Source organism: Balaenoptera ricei, chromosome 3, assembly GCF_028023285.1.
Source record: "Balaenoptera ricei isolate mBalRic1 chromosome 3, mBalRic1.hap2, whole genome shotgun sequence".
Taxonomy (NCBI): domain Eukaryota; kingdom Metazoa; phylum Chordata; class Mammalia; order Artiodactyla; family Balaenopteridae; genus Balaenoptera; species Balaenoptera ricei.
The window spans coordinates 68,661,407-68,682,188 of NC_082641.1; positions in this window are offsets into that span (position 1 = coordinate 68,661,407).

The following is a 20,782-nucleotide window of genomic DNA, read 5'->3' on the forward strand; positions in this document are numbered from 1 at the left end:
TAGAATTCATGGGTTTTTGAGCCAAAGAATGAAATTAGGACTCTCTCATTAACACTCTTATTAATGCACTTGAGGAATTTATGCTGCTTCTATCTGTAACCCTAAGCTCTGATTGGTTTGAGATGCTTTAATTTCTCACACTTGTAACTGTGGTTTTTATCTCTCAGTAAAGTCTTTTTACCGAAGTTTTGTTCAGTCTATTTTCATGGGAAAATGGGTTAAGAGAATAAATATTCAACATGTGTATTTTAAAATTTTACTTAATGATCAGATGAACATAGGGGTTGGATTACTCAATTGGAATTTACATCCTTAGTAATTTAATATGAGACTTCTATTTCGTAATAGGAGAGGGATTTTTTGTTAGTAAGTTGTTTTCATTTATAATGAATGAATGGTATTTTTCACTGAATATTTTTTGATGACTCTTTATAGTAGACATAAGACATGGTATCTCAGCCTCCTTATTATGTAATTGCATCTATGTTAAATTCTGGAATAAAAAATTGAAAGAATCTTAACATTCTTGTCTGTTTCTCAGAGTTTTAGTGATAATAAAATTGATAATGAAACATTCTGAAAGTTCTAAATTTTTCAGTATCTATAAGTAACTCTTTGTCACTTATCACTAATTGTATCAATAATTCATTGTATTGTGTTGGCCAAAAAGTTCATTCGGGTTTGCCATGTTACAGGAAAAACCTGAACGAACTTTTTGGCCAACCCAATATATTAAGTTATCATTGTTGTCAATATAGCACATTCCCAAACTCCTCCTTGTAATTTTCTTGCAAGACTCTTTGTGGAACTCCCTTTTCACTTTGGATGGAAGCTGCTTATCATATTGCCCTGCATCCTATCTACCCCCCGGCAACATGTACATGACATAATCAGAGTATCTTAGGTATGACAAGAAATATTTCCTTGATATTTATATATGGATATTGACAGATATTTTTCCATGTGCAAAAACTAGTGAGAGAATGAAGTCAGAGAAGAATGCACAGTCAAAATATGATCAATGTTCTATCACTGCAATTTAAGACAAAGAGTATAATTTGTACCTAAAGCCAACTCCTCTCCACTCCTCTTTCTGAGCGGCAGATATATTCTCTGGTTGGAATTGGGTTTCTCACTTTTGAAGAAAACAAACATTCTAATATATTCCTCTATCTATAATCATGCCAACACTAAGCCCGTTTATAATTGACAAGATAATTTATCTATGTTGCCGATTGCTAGATGGAAAAGTTAAAAATAAGCATTATCAGAATAAGTCTGTGTTACTTAAATTTTTCAGCTATCACACTGCTTGTACAGCTTTTCATGTAATTTGATTTTAACATTCTTTGAAAATATGGGTATTATACGGTAGGTAGCTAGTTTATAAATATAGGGTGCACTGTGACTAACATAAAGGTAATGAAGAATATTGCTTGTAAGAGATGAAAGAAATGTTCTTATATATAGTGTCCTCTTCTGGAAATGAGTACATAAACTAAATAAGACTTGGTAGAAAGTATGAAAAATAAAAGATATACAATCAGCCTGCTGACTTCTTGATGTATAAAGCTTTTTTGGTAATGCTTCCTATTTTTCTCTCTAAGGCCAAATCTACACAAACAATGTAAAGAAAAGTACACCGAGACAAGAGTCTGAATGATCAAGTTTAACACACATACACACACACACACATATCTTACATGGTTGAAGAAAATTTGATGTGAGGTTCTGAAATCAGTACCTATCTCTTCAAATGTTCTTGCACTATGTAAGACAAATTGTTTATACCTTAAGAAAATTATACTTAATTTTTGAACACCACTATTCAAGGGTTTATACAAATTACAGGATATATTATTTCTTCTACTGAAACTTACAGGTATTCAACATGTCCTTGGTAAATTCATGAATTGACCAACAACTATTTGTCTGTCTGGATATACAAAGTCAAAAGCCCTGATCCTCACTCTCAAGATGTTTATATCAAACAGAATAAATTAGTGACTATCTGGGTACATATAAAGACTAATGGAAGGGTTGAATGGATAGTTGAATAATATATAAGTCTGATTGGAAAGATAACATGATTATAGATGAAATAATAGTAATATAAAGTTATAAATGTCATATTAAATGTTATGTGAAGGAATAATCATTCTAAAGTGTGATACTTCTGGACATAGTCAAAGAAGTATACAAAAGTTGATATCAAAAGGGAAGGGATATTTATTAAGCATAGAAAAATTTAGAGCACATTTGGGGTTCAAACATGAGTAAATGCATCTAACCTATGGGGGAGTAAGTAAGTAAACTACATAGAAAGTAAACCATGTAGAAAAGTTCACTTGTATAAGTGCTAGAGGGAGATATATAATGAAGTATTAGTTGAATTCTAAAGAATGTTTAGATTATGGGATTTGTGCTTTATCCTCTAAGTGATTCAATGCCATAATATGTGGATAATCTTTTTTTTTTAAACCAGCCCTCCAAAAAATATTAAAACGGCTTCTTTGTAGCATTTGCTGATTTCCTGATATAAATACTATTGATACAACCATGGATAATATCAAGCTACAAAAAGTGATGTTACTGAATGGAGTTAGGATGGAAGGTACACGATTTCCTTCCAGGAGCAGGTACTAACTGACTTCAGCACACCATTGGTTGATGACACTGATCTAGTATGGAGATCTTCAAGTCTGGTAAGTGCTATGCCCAGTGAACCAGACTGAAAGAAGCGCTGCTAGGAAACAATTCTAATCATGTGGGTAAGGGCTTATGATAAAATGTGACATTGAGAATGAGAAAGAAGAAAGAAGTCTTTGAGGGTTAACAAGAAAGGAGAAATGTTCAATGATAGATTTGAAAGACTAGACAAGGAGGAAGGAGGAGCTGAGTGTTAAGTGCTCCAGTAAAGAAATATAATGATGCTTTTTAATAAAATAGGGTTGGGAAGTTTATGTGCTAGTTTGAAATATGTACCTATGTTTCTGTAACATTTACATCCTTCAAAAACTGTTACTATTTAATTGGGTTTAATTCTTGTATTTCCATGGTCCTTTAAGCTAATATTGTAATGTGTGTTTCCCTTATCCTTGAAAAATAAACAAACAAAATAACCCATGAAAATTCTTTAAAACCTGTTATCCTTATCTATTCTTTTTTTTCTTCTTTTCTTCATTCCTTTACTTTCTTATAAATTCTTTGTCTCATATAGGTTTTAAATATTTCCTCTAGTCTGTTACTAGTTTTTTTAAAAAATTTGTTTAATATTATGTAATCAAATGCATTAGTCTGTTCCTTTATGATTCCTTCATCGTGTAGCTTTTTATTTTTTTATTTTTTTAACAGCTTTATTGGAGTATAATTGCTTTACATCATTGTTGTATTAGTTTCTACTGTATAACAAAGTGAATCAGCTATACGTATACATATATCCCCATATCCCCTCCCTCTTGCGTCTCCCTCCCACCTTCCCTATCCCACCCCTCTAGGTGGTCACAAAACAGCAAGCTGGTCTCCCTGTGCTATGTGGCTGCTTCCCACTAGCTATCTGTTTTACATTTGGTAGTGTATATATGTCAATGCCACTCTCTCACTTTGTCTCGGCTTATCCTTCGCCCCTCCCCACGTCCTCAAGTCCATTCTCTACGTCTGTGTCTTTATTCCTGTCCTGCCCCTAGGTTCTTCAGAACCATTTTTTTTTTTTTTTTTTAGATTCCATATATATGTGTTAGCATACGGTATTTGTTTTTCTCTTTCTGACTTACTTCAGTCTGTATCAGAGTCTAGGCCCATCCACCTCACTACAAATAACTCAATTTCATTTCATTTTATGGCTGAGTAATATACCATTGTATATATGTACCACATCTTTATACATTCATCTGTCGATGGACACTTAGGTTGCTTCCATGTCCTGGCTATTGTAAATAGTGCTGCAATGAACATTGTGGTACATGACTCTTTTCAAATTATGGTTTTCTCAGGGTATATGCCCAGTAGTGGGATTGCTGGGTAGTATGGTAGTTCTATTTTTAGTTTTTTAAGGAACCTCCATACTCTTCTCCATAGTGTCTGTATCAAATTACATTCCCACCAACAGTGCAAGAGGGTTCCCTTTTCTCCACACCCTCTCCAGCATTTATTGTTTGTAGATTTTTTGGTGATGGCCATTCTGACCAGTGTGAGATGATACCTCACTGGAGTTTTGATTTGCATTTCTCTAAAGATTAATGATGTTGAGCATCTTTTCATGTGTTTGTTGGCAATCTGTATATCTTCTTTGGAGAAATGTCTGTTTAGGTCTTCTGCCCATTTTTGGATTGGGTTGTTTGTTTTTTTGATATTGAGCTGCATGAGCTGCTTATATATTTTGGAGATTAATTCGTTGTCAGTTGCTTCGTTTGCAAATATTTTCTCCCATTCTGAGGGTTGTCTTTTTGTCTTGTTTATGGTTTCCTTTACTGTGCAAAAGCTTTTAAGTTTCATTAGGTCCCATTTGTTTATTTTTGTTTTTATTTCCATTTCTCAAGGAGGTGGGTCAAAAAGGATCTTGCTGTGATTTATGTCATAGAGTGTTCTGCCTAGGTTTTCCTCTAAGAGTTTGATAGTGTCTGGCCTTACATTTAGGTCTTTAATCCATTTTGAGTTTATTTTTGTGTATGGTTTTAGGGAGTGTTCTAAATTCATTCTTTTATATGTAGCTGTCCAGTTTTCCCAGCACCACTTATTGAAGAGGCTGTCTTTTCTCCATTACATATTCTTGCCTCCTTTATCAAAGATAAGGTGACCATATGTCTGTGGATTTATCTCTGGGCTTTCTATCCTGTTCCATTGATCTATATTTCTTTTTTTTGTGCCAGTACCATATTGTCTTGATTACTGTAGCTTTGTAGTATAGTCTAAAGTCAAGGAGCCTGATTCCTCCAGCTTCATTTTTCTTTCTCAAGATTGCTTTGGCTATTCAGGGTCTTTTGTGTTTCCATACAAATTGTGAAATTTTTTGTTCTAAATCTGTGAAAAATGGCATTGGTAGTTTTATAGGGATTGCATTGAATCTGTAGATTGCTTTGGGTAGTATAGTCATTTTCACAATGTTGATTCTTCCAATCCAAGAACAGGGTATATATCTCCATCTGTTTTTATCATCTTTAATTTCTTTCATCAGTGTCATAATTTTCTGCATACAGGTCTTTTGTCTCTTTAGGTAGGTTTATTCCTAGGTATGTTATTCTTTTTGTTGCAGTGGTAAATGGAAGTGTTTCCCTAATTTCACTTTCAGATTTTTCATCATTATTGTATAGGAATGCAAGAGATTTCTGTGCATTAATCTTGTATCCTGCTATTCTTATACTCTAAGTTTGCTATACCTGGAGAGAAAAGTATTTTCTCACTTGATCATTCAGATCCCCCCTCCCCATTTAAAAACTTTTTTATTATGCCAAATTTGTGTTTCTCTTCATCAGTTTTCCTTAGATGTTTGTTTGTTTACAATACTGCTTTTCCAAAGAAGTTCGACAGAAACCAGACTGACTGTATAAATTTGACACTGTTGTGAGGGGATAATTTTTCATTGGACATGAATATATCAGACTGATGGTTGTTTTAATGAGTATGTTTAAAGCTCTGATCTCATACATATTCTGAGAAATTTTACACCAAAAAATATTCTATAAGTTTGCAATTACTCACAGTAGTAATATTTGGTAGTACCTAATGTTCTGTACCTTTTTCATAGGCTGTTTTACTCCATTACTCCTCATAGAACTAATTCTGTACTTTCTGCATTGGTAAACAAGTATATCTTTGATTACTAGGGTTTTATTTTGTTTCAGTAATGAGTATAATGTAAGATATAGAGGTAGTAGGTGAGAAAATTAGAGGCATTTTTAATGACTGGTGTAATATTAAAAAATAAACAAATTTTACTCATTAGCATCATGTAAGCCCTGTCTCCTACAAGAAAATATTTCAAGCTCTTTAACACAAATTCTTATTCAAACTAGTTACATTTACAGTAAAATATTTTATTCATGTATATCATATGCAGAAAAGTTCACCAATCAAAAGTAAACAATTTGATGAATTTTTCACAAAATGAATGAACTGGTATAACTGGTACCTGGATCAAGACACAGAACTTTACTAGACATTCTGGAACCCCTTCTCTGGGGCTCCAGACACTGCTTTTCCCTAAGATTACTATTATTCTAGTTTGTAGCCTCATAAATTAATGTCATATTAGTTTTTGAATATTACGTAAGTGATGTACAATATATGTGCATTTTTTGGACTGGCTTCTTTCATTCAACATTATGTTGAGATTAATCCATATGGTTGTGTGTGATTATGGTTCATTCTCATTGCCTATAGTATTATTTTGTTGTACAAATATCATATAATATACTTATCAATTCAACTATTGATGGCATGTGTATTGTTTTCCTTTTAGGCAAGTATAATTAATGTCACTTTAAACATCCCTGTACATATCATTTTGTGAATAAATGTACATATTTACTCAGGACTATACCTGCGAATAAAATTTCTGAGTCATAGTATATTTATAGATCAGTTTTATTAGATTCTATCTACCAGTTTTACATTCCTATTAGGCAAGTATAAGAGTTTAAGCTGCTGTCAATATTTGATATTTTCCTCATTTTCATTTTAGGAACTTCGATGGGTGTGTAGTAGTAAGATATTGCAGTGTTAATTTGCATTTTCTTGATGACTAATAAAATGATTACTTTTAATATGTTCATTGGCTGTTTGGATAGTCTATTTCATAAAGACCTTATTCTATTCATTTTTCTACATATATATTGGATTACCCATTGATTACAAAATTATATATCATTAATTACCAGCCACCTATAAAATTAATATGAATTCTGTTAGGTTTATGATGATTAAACACAGCACAAAGGAGTCTCTAGCCTTGAAATAGAAGATTTCAACTCAAATGATGATGTCACTGGATTGCTAGTGGTTGTTTGAAGTTCTGAACACATTTTCATGCAATTGTTAATGGGTTTTTCCAGAGCAAAGCTATGTTGCTGCTACCAGAACAAGGGTTAGAGGAGTGGTAGGCAATGCTTTCTTGTCAAGAAAAAAATGGCAGATATCCACTACATTCCTTTTAGTGGTGGATGGAAGAACAGAAATGCACATCCCATTGGAGGTTACAATTTGATACTAACTCCCTCATACTAATCATTTTAAGCAGGGAGATAAAGTAAAATACTTTAGTAAGGATGAAAGACTAGAGTTGAGCAAAAAGGGTATTATTATAACACTTACTGTGATACCATAATGAGAAAAATCTTGAGGAATGTTTAAATGGATAAATATTTCTGATAAAATTAATCCTGGTACAAGTTCAAATGTAGGATTCAGGTTTAAATATGGAATCAATATTGAGATATTTTCACTTAAATGCCTTTGTAAATATATTGCAATTCTCTTAGTACAACCTATACATAGTGAATAATAAGAGATTAGAAATCATTTAAAGCATGTGTTTTTTCCAAGTTATTACTAATCATTTGTGATTGAAAAATAAAAATAGCCTTTGATAGTTGCTGCCTTTTTACTGAGTCATGATGTTTGTTGGAAGTACTAAAGAAGAAGTGTTTGTTTGTTTATTTTTTTCCAGAGAGTGATTCTTCCAATGGTTCTATCAGGAAACATGGCCACCTCTCATTAAATGACAAGGCTTCATGTCATAAATAAATTAGTTTACCCAAAAGGACTAAAGTAAAAGCATGATTACAAATAGAAATAAATAAGGAGAAAGAGGGTCATGATTCTATGCAGTGGGGTGGAATGAGAAGAACAAAAGAAAGTCAAAGTAAGAAAGGGAGGGAAAGAAAGAGAGGATAGGAAAATTAAAGAAATAGGGAGAAAAGACTCAATTTAGAAGGCAGGACACAAGCTGAAGAAAAAAGAGAAAATGATCAAACAGTGTTAGTACATAATAAGGAAACCTTAGAGCCAGCCAAACAGTGATGCTAAGCTTGATGCTGAGATATTTGCAAAGGGAGTTAGCAAGCCACTGCAAAGCATAAAAGAGCAAGATAAGAGAGCCACCAGTGCAGTAAAAGAGATCAATGGTGATGTTCTGGGATATATTGGAAAAGGACAATAAAGAGAGTTAAAATGAGGCACAGGTGTAGCTAACTCTGGTGATTGAACTGTTGCCAAAAACTGTGGGAGGCTGGATTAGTCATCTCAAAAAAAAAAAAAAAAAATCAGTTTTTATAGCTGACTTAGAGACATCAGAGTATAGTCTCTTTTAAAAAATTGTCATTGCTTTGTTTAATTTAAATGCATACTCAAGTTCAATTATCCTAATTCTCAAAGATTGGCAGCCCCCCAAATTTATAAAGAACACGTACAAATTTCATATCAGCTCACTATTCACTGGCAACTAAAATACAGCTTTTGTATTTTAATCTGAATTCCATATAACAACTTACAAATTTACATCTAAGTTTAGGTCCAAAAGATGTATTTCAGGGTTACTTTAAGAAGATTTATTTGAATATTTGATTGTATTTGCCATTACTATTTCATAAAGCTTGTGGAAAACAACAAAAAAGTACTATTACAAGTGATAGGAAGGATAGGTCCTATACAGTTAATAGAACTGAAGAAAAATGTAATAAGAACTCATTAAGTATACTGTATCAGTTTTCACTAGACTTGGTAGGATGTATTCCTTGATGCTGTGTCCATTGAAACTAAATTGTTGAAAAACTTGTTTATAATTCAAGGAGTACTTTTCTTTGTCCTTTGGAAAGAGAGCTACCATGTATAATATTAATTTGTTGTTCAAATTACTGCCATTTGATTTTGGTACAAGATTTAAAACAGTGTTTTTATGAAATTAATAATATGAACATAAGAATAAATCGTAACTTATTCTCAAATATCTCCATTTCCATTCCCATACTAAAATTCTAGTTAATAATCCTAAATAGATATGAATTACTTTAATTTCTGGAAGATCTTGTCAATTGTCTGAATGTCAAACTGGTGGCCAGATTGGTTTCTAGATCAAGAAGACTAGGCATTTTGCCTTAGATCTGGTTAAAGCACAATTATATGCAGGCATACAGCTTTAGATTTAGATTCAGAACTAAAAATAATACACATGATCTGTATGATTTTTATATTTATAGTCTATGTCAGGGGTCATTAAACTGCAGCCCATAAGCCAAATCTGCCCCCTGAACTATTTGTCTATGGCCCATGAACTAAGAATGTTTTATTTATTTTCATTCTTAAAGATTATTTTAAAAATTAAAGAATATGTGAGAGAGACCATATGTGACTTACAAAGTCTAAAATGTTTTTCATCTGACCTTTTACAGAAAAATTGTATTGACTTCTGGTCTATGTGCATGATTCCCCACCCCCCACCCCCAATTTGTTGTCCAGTACACAGCCTGTGCAGCTGTACATGGCTGTTTTAAGAAAAGTAATTACTTTTGAGTCACTGAAACTTACAGAACACTAGTTCATGAGTCATGCTCCTTGAATGATTCTTCTCCCATTTTATTTGCCTTTATGTCTAAACCAAAACAATAGCAAACAAACAAAAATCTAGAAGAAACACAACAAAAACATCCTATGCAAAACCAAAACCAAAAATATTGGTTTAGTCTAGGCCAATTCTCAATCCCTGACCTCCTTAGTCTGGTCAGTTTTGAGGGATAGTGTGTATGTCTGGTGTTTCTCAAAGCTAAATAGAAGAAATCTTTCTCTTGCTATTCAATAAAAGCACAACATGAAGCTGTTATCTTACTGTTGTCTGGCTACTGGCCATGACTATTTCAAAGAAAACAAGCCAAAAGTAATGTAACAAAAATAAGATCCATATTTTTTTGCAAACTGCTATTTGTGTAGTTGTCGGTTTTTTTCAGGTCAGCAAAGGTTAGAAATAACAGGTGTGTAGAACTCTTAAATGCAAATACCAACTTTAAAAAGCCTTATAGTGAGCTATTCCCGTGATATGTAAGCCAACTATAACCTGAATATACCAAAATCATATTCTGTTTCTACACAGAAAGACAATGTGAACTCCCTAGAAGACACAGCACAAATTTAATTATTAAGAAGAAACTAGGATAATAAGAAAATCACTAGGAAAGAAACAAGAAACAGAAAAATTCAGCTAATCTCTTATTTCCTCAATATAAAAGGAGATACACCACGAGCTTTGTGCTTTCCCTTTTAAGTAAGAATCCAAAAAAAACCCAAAATAGATAGAAAGAATAAAAACAATGTCAATCCCAATTATTGTCATGTGTTTGGGTAGATACAGTAGTTCTATGCATACTTTGAGGTTGCCGTGACTCGGTTTTATAAAAATGATTTACAGATAAGTTTGTTTCCTTGAGGAAGCTACAGGTATGCTATTTAAATAAGAAATAGAAATAGACCACAGTAAGCAGAGCTATTACAGTTTTCAAAAGTCTTTGAAAAGAACATGTACATGAACATTTAACATCTGGATTAGAAATTATATAATCATAAAACTTGGTCTTACTGCATATTGAAGGCAAAAGTATAAGATTACACAGTAGGCAAGTATTTGTGAGGGATATACAATGATAAGACATTTATGGTATAAAACAATATCTAATGAAACACAGATTTTAGTTATAATATCACTATATATTTAAGTGTGTATAGATCAAATAATAACTGTTAGAACCAAGTATAGTAGTATGATTTTTCCTGTAATCAATCAATTTTATTTTGAAAGACATATAAAAAGGAATAATAAGTTTATGATGTAAAAGTTTTCTTAAATGCTTGGGGAATTGAACACATTAGATGTCTAAATAAAAGGAAACAACAACTAGACAACTGGACATGAGGAGGCCCAATTTCCTTGTTTACTACCAAGCAGCTATGTGACTTAAGAGAGTCACCTAAAGAAATTACCGTTCATGGAGCATAGATGATGTACAGAATGCTTTACAACTGCCTTGAATTTTTACAGTAGCTTTATGAAGTAAGAATTATCCCAATGTTACAGATAAGACACTGAGATTCATTAACTATTCAAGGTCACACCATAAGTAAATGGTAGAGCCATGTTTTGAACTGGAGTCTAACTTGTAAGCTGATACACTCTTTTCATGACTTGATGCCTACGTTTCTCAGGATCTTATTTTCTGCTAAATGAGGGCCCTGAGTTTTCTTATCTCCTTTATTCCTTCTAACTCTATCAATTTCTATATTCTTTCTTTACTATTGGGTACATCTCTTCCTTAAATTTACTTTCTTCTCTCAGTTCACTTCTTTGTGTTTCTTCTGATCACTACACTTCTTCCACTTATTCTTATATATAAAGAATTAAAATTTCTCAACATTCTTTTCTTGGCTTTCTTTTATTCTAATTCTATATATCCTAGTTCTGGATTTTATTTATTTTCATTTTTAAAGTAATCCACGCCCATGGCAATAATCATATTATATAAAATGATATTGCTATTTAATTCACAGTATTACCCAAAGAGAAGAGAGATAAAAAAAATTTCACTACTGGAAAATATAAGTATTATTTTATAGTTTTATCAATGTTTCTTCATACCTTAAAATCAAAAGTCAGAGTTTCAAAATATACCATTGTTGCCAAGGAATACTATGACCTGAAATTACATGTAGGTGTATGTACATATATGTTTGTTCTTAAGAGAATGATATTTATTTGTTCTATTCCTAAAACAGTGATTTTTGTTTGTTTGTTTTCTGGAGAGTTTTCTTTATACTGATGTAACAAGTTCCTAAATAACTGTCACATTATCAGATTCTGTTCTGGACCATAAATACAAATGTGTCAGAAAATTAAAATGTTATATCCATTTTATAGGACAAAGTTTTATGACATTTCTACTTAAAAGCTGTGCAAGAAAATAAACACCATACAAATGTTGCTGAAGCTTCTGTCTGGATAAAAGAACGCCTAAGAAGACTAAGTCTTAAAAAATAAACAATTCAGTAAACTAACATCGGCAAATATACCTTCTAGAAAATATTACTATAATAGGTCATGACAACATTTTAGTTTTCAATTTCTTGCACATGCCCCAATTTTCTATAAAACATCAATTTGTTGGAATTACGGCACTTTATTAGAAAAAAAGAAAAAAAAAGCAGGAAACCCCAGACTATGGATATCAATTGGCACACTTTAACCATCAAGGTGAAGTTTACATCTCTTTAATGGAAGGAGTAGTCAATAGATTGGCAGAGGAGTATCTCAGGTTGGGGAGTACAGGGTGGCAGTGCAACATTTTAAATTTTAATGAGATCTAATTTATCATTTTTTATCTTTTATGGACAATTAATATGATAAATGTCTAATGCATGAGTATATAGCTAGATCTACATTTGCCAATTCATATCATTTTCTGTTTCTACGCAAGAATCAAGGATGTCTTATTGTGTCCAAAGTTTATCATAGGCACTATGTGGAGTAAATAAGGATGTTTGGAACTTTTCTGCCTTATCTAAATAATGAGTGTAAATAAAAGTCAAGCTAACTCTCCCCTCAGAAGTTAACATTCATGTAATCTGTTTATGATGGCCTCAATTCACAGAGAGTAGTCGAGTAAAAGTATGTCATATGTCCCCAAATAACCATCCTCTCCATTGATTAGTTGATGATCTTGAAACTCCCTCTGAAACTTAAGTATGCTCCATTCATTAAATATATGCTCCTAAAACCTGTAAAATCACGCTATTTAATATTCCCCCAAACAATACATTCAAGTTGACCATGATATGGCTGTTTCCAAATTTATCCCCATTTGAAAATAAATGAGAGAGAATGGTGACAGAGACAGGGATGGGGAAGTTGTAGAGAGAGAGAGAGTGAGAGAGAGAGAGAGAGAGAGACCTTCCCAACCAGGTAGTTTCTATATTTTAGAACAATTAATTGCATTACATGTCCTGAATGTTGTCAAATATGGCTTTTATAGAGATGCATAACATTCATTGTGAAGGTGTTTTTAAAATGTGTAGTCCAACTGGATTGTTCTAAGTATCTCATTTTGAATAATAGCTCAATAGGTGAGTCAAATCTTTTTTAAATGGTTTGAACATTTAATGGTGTGATTATTAATCCACTGTAATAATCAGACATCTTTATCATTCATTGTTGTACGCTCTATCTATTCAATCATCTCATTCATCTTAACTTTAACAAGTATTGCTACAAGTAAGAGGTTAAATACTAGATGTGAGCTGAATTGGTAGTCTAATATACTAGGATTTTCCTGACCCAGCTGGAGGATTTTCAATTCCTGTTTGATATGTATTACTTATCATGTCAACTAAGCACCCAAAGAGGAAAATATCTTTAGATGAGATCACTGATGATAAATATCATAAGTTCACTCTTAATTCCTCTCTCTATATCATTCACTACTGCTGTGTAATCTTATAATGTTGGACATTAGCAAAACTGGGAGAGAATAGGAAATACTGCTGCCACGTATAGTGAAAGTTACAGGTAGAACATTTTGTGGAAAACTAGTCCTCACAATTAGGTTTGAGGTACAGCAATTTTTACTCCCATAAAATTGGTATGCGTGCCCAAATCAATAAAACCTACACTACTTTCTAAGTAGAATGATCTCTCTCTAGTACCATATTAGCCAGGTGATATTATGGATGTCACAGCTACTTGTCAGGGCTCCTGTACCAGTAAGAATAAATGGAAAATCCTCAATAACACTTTTATTTCATATAGTTAAATAGAAAATTGCAAACCCACTAATTGTTTTTAGACCACAATAAAGTGTCTATCATATCTTATTCCTTTGTTTTGCTTGATTATTTTCTCCTCCATCCCAGTTCATTTCTTTTACCTTTACATTTAAAGAAAAAAGAGTATTTTCTTATTGTGAATTAACACATAGCACAGCAAGATACTTTTAATATGGTTAAACAATATTAATTAGTTCAGTTACCCTTTTTATTGAAGTCAGAGTAAAATATACACTGACCAGTGGAAGTTAAATGGGCTATGAATTCTAAGGATCATTTGACTCAAATATCTTTCCATAACATGCCCTGGGAAAGATGTGAGATGTGAGTAGTGTAATGTCTAGTTGTTAGTGTCCAGAGATGTAACTCATGCAGCCATTATGTGAAATTGTGCTGCAGGGTCTGATATAGACATAGTGCAAAACAGACTCACATCTTCTATTTGTTGTCGCGTGCCTGTTTGATCTAAAGAAAGACCTTATGACTGCATCAAAGTATACATTCCTGAAGGGGTGACTTTTATCAACTATTTTTTCAAGGTTATATTTTATTATGCCATACTGGCTTTTCCATTTTTCTTTAGTGTCATAAAACTTCCGTGTTAATATAAATAATCTGAGTTAACCATATTTAGGTCAAAGGTATGTCTAATTAATATAAGCCAAAGAACTAATCATATACTTTATATAAACAGAGCTTTGATATATCACCTGAAGATGTTATACATGGCATTTTTTTCTATGTACAACCAATGTGGCTATATCCATGTAGATCATTCTCTAAGAGCTGAAAACAACAAACAAAAAAAGCATTATGCTTGTCATAGTACAAGAAGGAAGGGAAATACTATTTCAAACTTATTTTGGAAACTTCCTCTGAACAAGCTTAAGCATCTAAGTAAATCAGTTTCCAAGGAGGCTCTGAAATGGGCCTCAACTGATATTCAGTATGAAAATATGACCCTGTCAGTGTAGCACCCATATCTATCACATTTTTCTTGGTGCTCACCCACATCTCTCTGCCTGAGATTTTCTCCCTTTACTAGGGAAAGCGATGCTGTCCCCCTAAGAGTACATGTAACAAGTGAAACATACCAAAGAATGAACATTCCTGTGAGAATATCTCTCAACCAGTGAACCTCTGCTGTTGGTGTATAATTACCCCAGCTCTCTCATACCTCAGATAGGATATTTCTGAAGTGTGTGTTATGCACCTCTTCCCAAAGTTTTCTAGCAGAATTATTCTCTAGTCATCCACTGTGGTAGCTGTTTAAAGTGCAAACTTTATTATCTTCCTTTTCTTCTGTGTATCACTTCTACCACTTTCCCACTAAGGTTAAGCCAACTTCTTGGTATCCATCTTGCATCAATACTGTTCTCAAGATCTAATTAAGGAAGAACACAACTTAGACTGTTGGTATGAGATGAAATAACTAAGATGTACATGGACTGTGAGACACTATAGTGCATACCTTGTGTTAGAGGGCTTATCACTACTTAGGTCCACATTATTGTCACCATGAGAGAAGACAGGACCAGTATTCCTCCAGGGCAATAAATATCAGTATGCCAGATTTGGGAAGATAAGCTAGTATTCTCGATTTTTATGTAAAATCTCTTGTTTCTTTTAAACATTGACAAGTAATTAAATTTTATTTAAATGTGTGTGACTATTAAATAAATACATCAAACTAAAATGGCCAATATGGAACAAAGATAATCTGTTTTGAATGGTGTTCTAGCTCCATTGGCTCTATTACACATAGCCTCAGAGACCTTATTTGCCAGGGCCACCCTTAAAATTTGTACTTTTAACTAAGCTGTTAAATGGGTAAATTAGTACTTTTAATTGTTGTATATTCTCCTTCCAAAATACAAAAAGACCTGCAAAAAATCTGCATTTTTCTTAGTGGTAGAGGTTCCAAAGTGCAATAATTTGTTCTTTACTTTAGAATGAATATTTTGGCGTTTTCCAGATCATTGGACCCTTAACAATTTAACCAATGTCGTTGGTTTCTGAATATCTATACATTTATCTCTCATCCTCTGATAAGCATATATCTCTGTTCATTAGGTTTGATTAATATGATGCCATCAATATAGTGCACCAGTGTGGTATGCTGGTGAATGTTGTAATCTGGGGCCTTTATACTGTATCAGTCAGTTTTATTGACATAGTACTGCATGACAAAACTCAATGACATGGATCAATAACCATTTTTTTTTTTTTTTTTGCTCATTCCTCAGTTAGTCAGGTAATATTTGGATATTCTAGGTTGTACTCAGTTTAGCTTTATTCCTAGTTGTAAGAAAAGTTTCAGGCTGCTCCATATATTTCTCATTCTTCTCAAGCCAGTGGGTTGCTAGGATATATTCTTTTTTGGCAATAGCTGAAGTCAATACCCAACTTTGCAAACACATTTCAAGCTCAGTTCACAGTGACATCCTATTGGTCAGAACAAACACTGACATCCTGTTGGCCAGAGCAAGTCACATGCCAACTCTAATATCACTGGGAAAAAGTATTTTCCTTACATAATTGTAGGGTATAAGAAGACAGAAATTATTAAACAATAATAAAATCTATTGCACCCCATCCTCTTATAAATATATATTCATTTCCTTCATGCATAGAAAATACACTTAGTAACGTAACAAGACTCCTCAAATTCTCATTCAGTCATGATGGTAAGCTCAAGGTTCAGTTTCTTATGACTTAAAATCAGGGCCAAATGAGACTCCTTTTGTTCCAGACATATATGAAGTGAAAGACAAATTACCTGTCCTCCACATATCCAACATACGAGGATGAACAGGAAACTATTAAACACAGCTAATGCTCTCATTTTGAAAACAGAAGGGGATGCCAAGAACAGTTACTCATCAATAGCAGAGAGCATTTGTTTACATTAGAAAATAAAGATCTCTCACTATCTCAGAGGAGAAGAAGGGCACATGTACCAGTCATGCTGTAGAAGCTCTGAGTATAACCATTGTGGAGTTCCTCTCCTGTGGTGCAGATCCTGCTGCAAATGCAGGTACATTTAGCCTCCACCATGTCACCCCCTTGGGGAATTGAGGTGTGAGGAATCAGCATTGCTAAGATACTACATGAGTAAATAAAGACTTGTTCTCTGATCCAGAGATCTTATCCTTCTTGTCAATATATATGTATGTATATGTATGTGTGTGTAATTACATACATCATTCATTTGAAGCTTTTCATCTCCAAGGAATACCTTTGCTTCCCCTTTCCCCTGGGGCAGCCATACATTAAAATGTATTCTATAAATATTTTTATAGCACTCTTAAATGGGCTATACTGGAGAGGCTTCTCTGAATATTTTATTCCTATATTTTACCAGAAATTATAGCCTCATTTTCCAAATATGTATCAGAGACTTCTTCTTTGCTCTTAAGCTGAACTGTTCCACATCTATTGTTTTCAGCCCTTTTCACTCTCAGATAGGATCTATATTAAAAAATATTTATGATTTTTTCTTCCTGGGAACTAAAACTAATGGGAAAATATCTTCTGTTTTCAATATTATCATACTTAAACCACATAAAAGGCAGATTTCTTAAAGATTCTGACATTTAGATGGAACTTTTATTTTCAGTGTGGCATGTATTCATGATTTTTTTTCTTATTTACAAATCCCTTGTTCTATTATTGTCTTGATTGGAGGAGCTCAGTTTCTCAGTTCTAACCATGTACTGTCTAAATGTCCCTTCTAATCTTCATTTTTTTCACTTATAGTTATACTTATCATATTTCTAACTTCATTAGCAAGTTGTAAGAACTCTGTTTAGTTTCTGCATGGAACACCAGCCTGATTCTATAACTGCAGCCAAAAATGACCTCTAAATTTCCATAATTCTGAACATGCAATTTTTTGATATTCATTCTGTGATTATACACTGTCTTGTAAACATTTTTGTTAAGATTTTATTAAATGTTGTACTGTTGCTTAGTTTCCCCCCTTTCATAGGTTGTCACCTCCACTAAATGTTAAATCCTTAGAATAAGATCCAAGTATCCCATGGAGAATTAAAGTAGGCACTCAAATACATATTAAATAAAAGAACTGATGAGGAAATAAAATAATCCCTTTTCTTCCACTATAGTTATATACCGGATCATAAGTGATAGTAATAGTTTCTTTGCATCACCATATTTAAAAACACAGTAGGTGAAAAGTCTAATAAGCTACAAAAACATATGGTCGAATTATTATAAACACCTTGTATTTTCTTCCTGTTTTGCTTTTTATATCCATATTGCATAAGTTTTTTTTTTTTTAAATGAGTTTCAACATATTTCTTTAGCACTGACAGTTGCCTTTCCCAGTTTGCTGCTGCTTAAGAAATTCCTAATTGTTTTTTGTTTTTTTTTTTTGTTTTAATTTTTATTTATTTATTTATATATTTATGGCTGTGTTGGGTCTTCGTTTCTGTGCGAGGGCTTTCTCCAGTTGTGGCAAGTGAGGGCCACTCTTCATCGCGGTGCGCGGGCCTCTCATCATCGCGGCCTCTCTTGTGGAGCACAGGCTCCAGACGCGCAGGCTCAGCAATTGTGGCTCACAGGCCTAGTTGCTCCGCGGCATGTGGGATCTTCCCAGACCATGGCTCGAACCCGTGTCCCCTGCATTGGCAGGCAGATTCTCAACCACTGCGTCACCAGGGAAGCCCATGCATAGGTTTTTACCCACAATCATAGTACCTATTTACTAAGTCAGCTTGACAAGTAATGAGAAGATTTTGTGCTGCCTATTTCAACAAAAGTCACAATTAACTTTAGATGATTTATTTCCTGTCATTGACTATAACACTATCTAAAGAAGAAACTTTGTAAATAGTGAAGAGCTTTGATGCCTGATGGTTTATGAGACTGCTGGTCAAAGAGTTCTCTATTTTGAGTTATTGTTCCTAAAACTTGTTTATGACATCTTTTAAATGCCTAGTGTCCAAAGTTTCTTACCATATTCTCAAATCAAATACAAAAAAGGACTGTAGTGCCAACATGTGACAGATTATGTCACTGTGTGCAAGAATGCGTAAGTGTAAATATGTGTGTGCGTAAAAAATTGTTTTAATGGAGACCAATGTACAGATACATCTAGAAATATAAATAGCAAATTAGGGTCCCATGTAAAGTTCCGTTTTGAGTAATAATAATTTCTTATCTTAAAGAAGAGTATATGTCTTAATTATTATCCTCTATTTAGTTATTGCTATTGTGATTACTATGTGGAAGTGCTGAATGTTCTGAGGTGCTAATAGAGATCACTAAGCTTTTAAAAGCCACATGTTCTTGAGAAATGCATGGTCATTAGTGTCTTCAGTAACTCTAGAGGTCCTTAAGCCAAATAAATTACAACCACCTATTTAATATAGTGATTTTCCAATTTCGCTTATTAACACTCACTTAGAAATAATACTTGAGGTGAAGGCCTAGACTCAGGCCAGCCATCTACCCCTGCCTTGGGTTCACAAACATGACCAAGTTTAGCCTTCCCAGAGCTCTGAAAAATGAAGCTGATGTTCACTGAATGCCCTGTCTCCACATTAACAGGGTTGGTATCCAGAAAAACCAAGCTTTGTGTATGCTAGAAATTGTATCCTGCCAGTCATATAAATGCCCACAGAAGAAGGTATAGTCATACAAGTAAATAAATTTCCTTTTAGGCCAGGGAATATTTTTGTTTTTGCAAAGTCTTATGTTTGGTTATGGGAGTTGTCATCTTCCCTAGAGACAGACTCCATTACAAATACATCATTCCCTATAGTCATTTGTATCAACCCAGTTGAATAAAAACACAAAATTTGAGACTCTTGGATATACACTCACAGTAACTCTTATCGTTACTTATGCAGTACATTCTGCATAAGAATATAGTGGGAGCAGTTTAGCTGACACTGCATTTCATTTCACAGACTCTATAGACTTCTCACTATTCATTCTTAAGTGAGCAAAAGTTTAATTTATGAAAGTTTCATACTCAGTTTTAAACTATAATACACATGTACATCAAATCTATTAAACAGACATTTCTAGCAGGCATGTTTTAAATGTACACAATTTTTTTTAAAAGGCTTGCCCTTTTTGTTGGCCTTGTAAACATTTACGCATCTCAAATCTCTTTCATTATAAGGCCCCAAATTAAAGTCACCCTACCTTAAGGGAAATAGATTTGATGTTAGGACATCTAGGATTAAAATCTAGCTCTGACCTTTATTGTCTGTGTGCCAGGGCATCCCACTAAGCCATAATATTCTCATCTGTAATTTGGAGATAATAGAATTTACAGGGTTTGTTTTGAAGATTAAATTATATAATTCATATTATTTGATAGATACATTGGCCGCTTTCCTTTTTCCATTATGCACACAATATACAAATTCTGACTTTATTCTTTTGATTGACATAAGTCATCAGTGATTTGGCCAACAGTATCCTTTAGGGTTTGGTTTATCCTAGAGTCACATGTTTCTCTCATGTAAAAGAAGTTTGGAGACAAATTGTTGGGAACTGGTATAGTAGCTTTATGCTAATCTTGAATTTAGGTCTCCCTTTCTTATTGGATCACAATCCTTAGTGTTTTATTTCCATATTCAAGGCTTCCTAGTGGTCCTATATGATTGCTGTTACTTCAGCCAGCATGTCCACCTTCTAGACAGGAAGGGGAGGAAGGATAGAAACGGAGCAAGCATGAAAGTATTTTCTTCTCAATTGAATCAGCACTCTTCAAAGAGATTTGCTCAACCTCCACCTAACAATTTCCACTTACGGCTCATGGACCAATAGTAGCTGCTAAGGAAGCTGAAAAAATTTTATTTTAAAATTTGGATACATTGTCACTATGAGTAAAATCAATGTTCTATTATCAAGGATAAAGGATTCTAGATAATGAAATCTCTGGTGTAGACAAATTATTTTTTGTACACTTAAAATTTTAACATATTTGAAAATAGTTAATTTTCTTTTA